This window comes from Tachyglossus aculeatus, chromosome 2 (assembly GCF_015852505.1).
Source record: "Tachyglossus aculeatus isolate mTacAcu1 chromosome 2, mTacAcu1.pri, whole genome shotgun sequence".
NCBI classification, from domain to species: Eukaryota; Metazoa; Chordata; class Mammalia; order Monotremata; family Tachyglossidae; genus Tachyglossus; species Tachyglossus aculeatus.
Window position 1 is genome coordinate 18,086,128 of NC_052067.1, and position 6,449 is coordinate 18,092,576.

Sequence of the window (6,449 nt, forward strand, 5' to 3'; positions counted from 1 at the left end):
TATCACTCTAGAAGCCACTGGTTTTAGCCTGCAATCACAATAATATGGTAGTTCTAACTACGTGGAAGAGGGGGGAATTGCGGGGTGGGAACTAGGAGTGGGATTAAGTCACTGACCATGTTACTTGGCTGCTATTTATGAAAGAAGCGGTAACGTGGAAGTAGGCACATCACTGCTCCGTCACAGACTTCACTTTTGCCTCTGCTTTCGGAACGAAAACTCCGGGTCAGGACTCCAAAACTGTGGGAGCGCCGGGAAAGCCTGGACCTGCAGGGCCAGAGACAGCGATGGGGCAGAAGTGAAGAGCTGCAGGCAGAGATGGCGCGTGGATCTGGTCCCTGGGAGGGAAGATGGGGGTTACACAGGTCCTTCCATTTTGAGACTACAGCTTCCTCTGCCTGTCCTGCCCTGACATTTAGCAGAAAAAAAGGGGTGAAGAAGGATGTGAGAACCTATGCCCTCCTGAGGTGACATAGGAGAACGTCTATCCCAGTGTTCTTGCCCTTGACCCCCAACGACTGCCAAACTTGGCTCTAAGGTTTAGCTTCTTCTTCATTATTTGGGTTCCCAAAGCAGTCATTTCCAAATCCTCCCTTGGGCTAGTGGGCGTGTATGGTGGACTCCCATCCTGAAAGCTCTTGTAGCAGCCGTCAGCGGATCTGACCCCTAACAGGGTAAGGCTGTGTCGGGGAAAGGAGAGGGGTGGAGGAGGGAGGGGGCTTCTGTGCAACTCAAAGGAATTTCTGGGCCGGCAGGGTGCGGGGGTGGGGGTGGGGGTGGGGGTGAACAGCATGGCCCGGGATAAACAGCGTGGCCGGAGGAAACCGAGCTAAAAATTGATCCGTCCGATTTGACTGTAGAGTAACAGCAGCATCACCACTGAAGCAGGAAGCCCGTCGCCGTCCTCTCGGACATCTGGGAGAGGAGAGTTGGGTGTTGCGCTTCTGTCCATGGAGAATCGGTTCCCCTCCACTTCCAGATCTGGTGGTGAGTCACCAGCTTCAGAGCTTCTCTTCCGCAGTCTTGGAGAGGAGGGAGCTGGAATGGAATTGATTTCCCAACCTCCTGTCTCTCCTCACTTCAGTCTATACTTCATCGTGCGGATTATCTTTCTACAGAAACATTCTGGGCATGTTACCCCCCTCCTCAGAAATCTCCAGTAGTTATCTATCAACCACCGTATCAGGCAAAAAACTCCCCCCTATTGGCTTTAAAGCTCTCAATCACATTGCCCCCTCCTACCTCACCTCCCTTTTCTCCTTCTACAGACAAGCCCAGCCTCTGCCGCTAACCTCCTCACTGCGCCTCGTTCTCGCCTGTCCCACCTTCGACCCCTGGCCCTCGTTCTGGCTTGGAATGCCCTCCCTCCTCAACTCCGCCAAACAATCGCACTTCCCCCTTTCAAGGCCCTACTGAAGGCTCACCACCTCCAGGAGGCCTTCCCAGACTAAGCCCTCCGTTTTCCTCAGCTCCCCCTCCCCTCCACGCCCCACAGCACTTGTGTATATATGTATATATCTTAATTCCATTTATTTATATTAGTGTTGTTCACTTGTTTTGATGTGTATATATCTATAATTCTATTAATTTATATTGGTGCTATTAATGTCTGTTTACTTGTTTTGACGTCTGTCTCCCCCCTTCTAGACTATGAGCCCGTTGTGGGCAGAGATTGTCTCTCTTTGTTGCTGAATTGTACTTTCCAAGCTCTTAGTATAGTGCTCTGCACACAGTAAGCACTCAATAAATACGATTGAATGAATGAATGAATGAAAGGAGGCGGGGGGGGCGACATTCCTTCTCTTTAGTTGCATATGTCTCGGCCTCTAAAGGAGTGACTTGATGGGTCCGAGCAGAATTATCTGTCTACATGCACACACAGATGGAGAGAGAGAGAGAAATAAAGAGAGAGAGAGAGAGATTGGGGGAGGGAATGAGCTTTTTCATTTATCTCTCCAGTGGTTCTGTCTGCTACCTTGAACCGTCACGGGTTCCCTAGGAAGGACCGGTCAGCACCGGCCTGGGGGTGGGTGGGTGGGGGGGAATGTAAGATTTCGGGGCGGGGGCGAGGCTGGGAGCGGAGACCCTCCCAGACAGCCGAGGAGGCTCGCACGCTGGGAAGGGGGTGAAGGGACAGCCAAGCAGGACCCCAGGACCCCGCTTCAGCGAGTAATAATAATAATAATAATAATAATGATAGTTTTTGTTAAGCGCTTACTATGTGCCAAGCGCTGTTCTAAGCCCTGGGCACTGGTCTAAGCGCAGTCTGGCCCCTCCGTCCCTCGCCCGGCACGGGGGCTGCAAACAGGCGGTGGGAAGTCAAGGGAAGAAGGATTTCCGGGAGTCCAGGCAGTAAAAGACAGAAGGCCGGGCCTCCGGGAGGCGGGGGCGGGGAGCCCGCCTCGGGTGGGAGGTTGTGTTTCCTCGAATTTCCTTTTCTAGAGGCTCGAGGCACCTGGAGGCCTCCGGGGATAGATCCGGTCTCCCAGAGCGCTAATGACCGTTCCCTTCCAGCCAAGGAGAGACTTTCTGCCTTTCATCTCCAAACGCAGAGGGGCCAGGTCTGCGTGGACAGCTTCCATCGCCCCGCAGATACTAATAATTCCACAGGAATTAACATCAGCCTGTAATCAGAGCGTTAGCAATATTTAAAAAGATTTAACCCAAGGATGTTCCGGACAAAAAACTGCACACTTTGGGGGCTGAGCTTTGACTCAGGTCAATGTGTCTGTTTATTGTGGTATTGTACTCCCCCAAACGCTTAGTACAGTGCTCTGCACACAGTAAGGGCTCAATAAATACGATCGAATGAATGAATCAACACATTATGGCTAATAAACGTTCATTCTTGTTCCTCAATGGAGAAATCTTCCATGGGGATTTGGCAGAGAAGTTTAAACAATGAGGTGACTGAGATAAATCAATGATAGCTCGAGTTGGCGCCACAGACACAAGTTGAATATCGTAAACAGTGGCGGAGTCGCGTGACAAGAGGTGGCTGTTTTAGACTTGGTCGATGTCAAATTTGCAAGAGAACGTGTAAAACAGTGTAATACGATAAATACATACAAATGATAATGATGATTGAGGATAATGATTGACGTTAATCATAGCAACAATGATGATGATAATGATGGTGAGAAAGACTTTGTTCCCCACTGGGCTGTTAGAATCAGGAAAAGGGAGTTAAGGTGGGTAGAGTAGGGATTGAAGATGGCCTGGTTGTATGGCCAATGGTGGAAATGGATTTTCAGAATTAGATATATATAAAAAAATAGAAAATCCCCAGAAAAGTAGAAAAGCTAGGGGCAGAAGGTGGAGAGGAGAGTTTTTTTTAAATTGTCTTTCAGAAACTTCTCTAGCCCATTACACTAACCTATTCTCCACACCACTGGATCCAGCAGCAAATTAACAATTGATCTCCAAGGGCATTGTTAACTATTCTTGTCCATTAAATTTATTTTTATTGGCATCTTTAAAGTGCTTACTACGTGCTGTAGTAAGCTCTGGGATAGATACAAGCTAATCACGTTGGACACAGTCCTTGTCCAACATAGAGCTCACAGTATTAATTTCCATTTTACAGGTGAAGTAACTAAGGCACAGAGAAGTGAAGTAATTTGCCCAAGGTCACACAGCAGACAAGTGGCAGAGATGGGATTAGAATCCAGGTCCTTCTGATTCCCAAGCCCGTGCTCTATCCATGTTGCAAGAGATGAGAAATGTACAGACTACAGAAGTATGTATTAGGGCTCCAGTCTTTAGACTTTAAGCTCCCCTCTAGATGGTAAACTCCCTTCTAGACTGTAAACTCATTGTGGGCAGGGAATGTTATATTGTTACATTGGACTTTCCCAAGCGTTTAGTACATTTTATGCACATAGTAAAAGCTCAATAAATACGACTAAGAATTAGTTACCATATGGATCCCCTAAATGCTTTGTCTCTCTGCTGAATAATACATTAATAAAAAACGGGCAAGCTAACTTTTCCATTGCCACATAGTGGCAGCACAACAAACTGATAAGGCACTCATGAATTATTAGGAAAAGAGAGTAAAAAATTACTAGATATAGTTGGTTTTTCTTCCAAGTATGTTATGTCACCCTTTGTATTGGATCTGACAACGTTAAAAAATCGCAACTAGATTCTAGTATAAAGTATACACTTGTGTAATGCCACATTTCCTCCCCTGTTAAAGGGAAAAGAGTAGTATGTTAATGTTTATGTGATATGTGGGAATATTGGCGATTAGAATGGGTCAGTTGTATATGGAGTGTATATGGCTGAGTAGTAAAACTGAAAGAAAAATGAACATGTAACCCATTTGTAAAATGAATTTGGAGCCAGAGCAAGAGTTTGTGCAGAGGGTGTATGAAAAACCTTGTTTCCTGTGTTTCCTGTGACATTCTGATGAAAAGGGAGAAAGAGTTATTCATAGGGGTGTTAATAGCCAGTGCATTTGTGTAAGATCTAGAATCAATTAATCAATGGTCTGAGTACTTACTGTGTGCAGAACACTGTATTAAGCACTTGGGAAAGTACGATATATTAGAATAAGCAGACATGATCCTTGCCCACAAAAAGTTTACAGACCAGAGGGAAGACAGACATTAAAATGGTGAATTGTATTCTGGACCAAAAAAAAAAGTTGGGTGAGCTCTTGTGGGCAGGGAACGTGTCTGCTAATTCTTGTACTCTTCCAAGTGCTTAGTGCAATGCTCTACACATAGTAAACGCTTAATAAATACCAATGATTGATTGATAAAATCAATGATGGGTATGTTAATTTTTCAATATGCAGAACAATGTAAGATAATGCTAAATACTCTCAATAGTCTTCTTTATTAATGAACAGAAAAGTTAGGTGGCTATAGCAGCATTCAGGTGGCGAAAACAATGACAAACTTGTGGCAATATTTTTTATGGCATTTATTAAGCGCTTGCTATGTGCAAAGCACTGTTCTAAGCGCTGGGGAGGTTACAAGGTGATCAGGTTGCCCCACGTGGGGCTCATAGTCTTCATCCCCATTTTACAGATGAGGGAACTGAGGCTCAGAGAAGTTGTTTGCCCAAAGTCACACAGCTGACAAGTGCCAGAGCCGGGATTTGATCCCATGACTCCAAAGCCCGGGCTCTTTCCACTGAGCCACGCTGCTTCTCTGGCAATTCTAATGAGCAGTTCCAAAAAACGATTGTATGTTTGTTTATCTTTTTCGTGGAGGTTCTTACAAGAGAAGGTATTTGTAGAGGGCGAAAAAGGCCCAAAATGCCAGGTCTGTCAGGAAAGGGGAGAGTTAGCAATATATCACAGAAGGCGGCTCACCTGTGAAGCTACTTCCACCAACATATTTTTTCCCTTTGAACCTCTATGCCATTTTGGGAAAAGCAGACGTTTTGCCTGAATTCGCCAGATAGTTTCAGGTCGGTAGGAGAGTGCGGAGAGGGTGGTCGAATGTTTTAAACTTATAAATTGGCACAGAGACTGCTAAAAAACCCCTTCATATTTGAGAAGAGATGAAAGAGGGAACCTAATGTAGATGTTTCGAGGCGGCAGGGGGCTAAGCCTGGTCAGTGGGAAGGGTTCCGGTAAATCCGCTCTAAATCCTTTTTTAGAAAGATTTTCCGCATTTTACTACCCGGACATCAGTCGCTTTTTCTTCCGATGCCTTTTCAATATCTGGAAAACCCATTTTTATCTCCGGAGTGAGAATGCACCGGGGGACCGTTTCCCGCAACGCATCCGCCTTAGTGGCCCCTAATCCTCGCCCAGTTCAGGTTTCGTCGCCCGGGGGACGGAGCCGCAGCGGGGAGCGACTTAGTTCCCGCAGGCGTATTATTACCGTGCACCTGCCAGGACCATTTTACAACGCTGAACCAGCGCCCCACTACAATTTACATGTTTTCGCTCTCTGGGTACCCCCCAGCTCAGTTTCTAACTCCCCTTGCCTTTCCCGTCTTGCCCCTCCCCTTTGCGCCCCAAATAATTGTGGTATTTGTTAAGCACTTACTTCGTGCCAAGAACTCTACTAGGCGTTGGGGTGGATTCAGTGCAATCTGATCAGACGCCTTGTCTGTCCCACGTGGGGCTCATGGTCTAAGAGGTCCATGTTCTACCTCAGGCCTGGAACGCCCTCCCTCCTCAAATCCGCCAGACTATTACTCTCCCCAACTTTCAAAGCCTTAATGTAGACACAACTCCTCCAAGAGGCCTTCCTGGACTAAGCCCTACTTTTCCTCATCTTCCTCACCCTCTGCGTTGCCCTGACTAGCTCCCTTTGCTCTTCTCCCCTCTCCCCGCCCCACAGCACTTCTGTATATATCTGTAATTTTATTTATTTATATTGATTTCTGTTTATATGTATTGATGTCTATCTCCCCCTCTCTAGACTGTGGGCTCGTTGCGGGCAAGGCTTGTTACTCTTTATTGCTGCACTGTACTTTTCCAA